Source organism: Echinops telfairi, unplaced genomic scaffold (assembly GCF_000313985.2).
Source record: "Echinops telfairi isolate 266 unplaced genomic scaffold, ASM31398v2 ScPeMD7_7461;HRSCAF=8499, whole genome shotgun sequence".
NCBI classification, from domain to species: Eukaryota; Metazoa; Chordata; class Mammalia; order Afrosoricida; family Tenrecidae; genus Echinops; species Echinops telfairi.
The window spans coordinates 6,553,381-6,555,790 of NW_022111361.1; positions in this window are offsets into that span (position 1 = coordinate 6,553,381).

The following is a 2,410-nucleotide window of genomic DNA, read 5'->3' on the forward strand; positions in this document are numbered from 1 at the left end:
TACAGATAGGAACTGGAAACACAGGGAATCCAGGACAGATCAATGCCCCAGGACCAGTGGTAAGAGTGGCGATACTGGGAGGGTGGAGGGAAGATGGGGTAGAAAGGGGGAACCGATGACAAGGATCTACATATAACCTCCTCCCTGGGGGACGGACAACAGAAAAGGGGGATGGACAACAGAAAAAAAGGCGATGCCAGACAGTGTAAGATATGGCAAAATAATAATAATTTATGAGTTATCAAGGGTTCATGAGGGAGAGGGCAAGGGGGCGAGAGGGGAAAATGAGGAGCTGATTCCAAGAACTCAAGTAGAAAGCAAATGTTTTGAGAACGATGAGGGCAACAAAGTACAAATGTGTTTGACACGATGGATGTATGGATTGTGATGAGTTGTACGAGCCCCAATTCAATGATTTTTAGAAAGCGATACCCTTGAACCCCTGTGGGGAAGCCTATTCTGCCTTGTAGGGCTGCTATGGGTCAGAACTGGCTTGGTGGCGATCGTCCCTACTATGCCCATTCCGCTGAAGGCCAGAAATGATGTGGTCAAGGCATACTCAGCCCCATGATGACAAGCTATTCCAAGGTACCTTTTGTAATAGCGCAGTATCTTTCTTAACATGGCATTCTCTCCAGATATCATATAATGGAGACTTCATAACAGTATCAGTAGCATTTCACTGGCCTGGGCATGCCCCACAAATGGAGAATGTTCCTCATTTTCCATGACCAGCTCTGGGCTACAAAGAATGGTATTGAATGAACCAGTGGTGATCTAAAGATGCCTGACATGGCCTTTTCTGCCCCCAGTGATGGAGACCAGATAGGCTGCTCACATTGCAGGCATGTATAACCTATTGGAGTATTTCAAGGACGCAAGAGGATGGAATCAGTGATTAAGAGAGAATGGAAAGTAGCACCCATTCATTCATCCAGTCAGAACTAGGCTGAGGGGAGCTAAGGTCACAGTTAGGAAGATCATCTAAGGGTCAAATTTCAAGGAAGGGAAAAGCCAGCCAGGGAAGAATGAGCTAGGATGGAAAAGGCCGGGAGGCAAGCAGCTGTGTGGAATGTGGCGGAGGAACGGGTCAAGCACGTGCAGAGTTACAGCCTTGCAGAATGGAAGTGCTGGGCTTTTTCATGGCTTGGGGCAGCGCGGCTGCTTAGAGCCAGGGGACCAATATGACTGGTGACTCAATGGTTCCTGAATAGGATGACTCATAAGCACAAGATTTACTCTTTTGCTACTGTCTATTGATGCCTCACTCAATTCTTGCAAGATCTGAAATCTCGTTAAAGTAATAATGTTAGACACTTCTTGGAAGTGGAATGGTTCATCTTGAAAAAACTAACAGGAATTTTACAAGTTGCATCAATTAACTACCAGTTAATGGCACATTTTGTAATGACTAATCTGTTCTTTAGAAGCAGGAAATTAAGAGTCCTTTCCACGGTGTAAACGTAAACTTTAAATAATGCAGTAATGACCCAGTCCAGGTGGTGCTTCTCAGTGCAAAACTCTCGATCGGTTCACAAGAGCAGCATTAGGAAAAAAACATAGCCTGGTGTGCAAATTTGTTGTCCCCCGCCCCCCACGCCCTACCACAATTCTGCAATCCATGGTCATCGAGCCGTTCGTTGGTGATCTGTTGGCCCTTGTATGACGGATATATCCTGTCTCTTCATTAGTTCAACTCTGAGGACACACACCCTCCGCCCTTTAGGGGCAAACTTCTTCAGAGCAGACCCCGGTTTGGCAAATCGCTGAGGTCTGGAGAGAAACACAATGAAATTTGCATTTATATAGCACTCCTCCTGCTCATGCTCTACCTGTGCTATCCATATTAAATAACAACACAATTAAGAGTTAGTTCTAAAATACCAGGTCAAACTTATCAAACAAAATCAGGAATGGCAATTAGTGCTGGAATACCAGAGCAAACAGATGGCTATTGGGATTGGATTTAAGAAGAGAAATGGGATGTGCTAGCTGCATATCAATAGAGGAGGAGCAGTTCAGGAGCTTGGGCTGAAGTGCGCTAGGAGGTTGAGCTACAAAGAGCCAAGTTGGGATAGGGATCCCCGTGTACAGAGGAATCGTCAGAAGCAGTGAAAATTCATTGACTGTGGACGGAATGCCAGGTTCAATGGCTTCTGTTGAGAGCCAAAGATAATCAGACTCCCATCCTGTCTTTAGACCACGTGCAGTCCAGTTTAAAGGAACAAAGCATGCAGGAAACCACTTGGGAGATCTGCAGCATAAGACCTTTTTGAGGGCGTCCAAGGGAACCCTTGCCACTCCACCAGGACCCCATGACCAGAAAGGTCCCTTCTCTGGCCTTCGGATATCCAAAAGTTTACTTGTGTATAAATAAAGCTAACCTCTCTGCATCTCAGTCCACTCATCA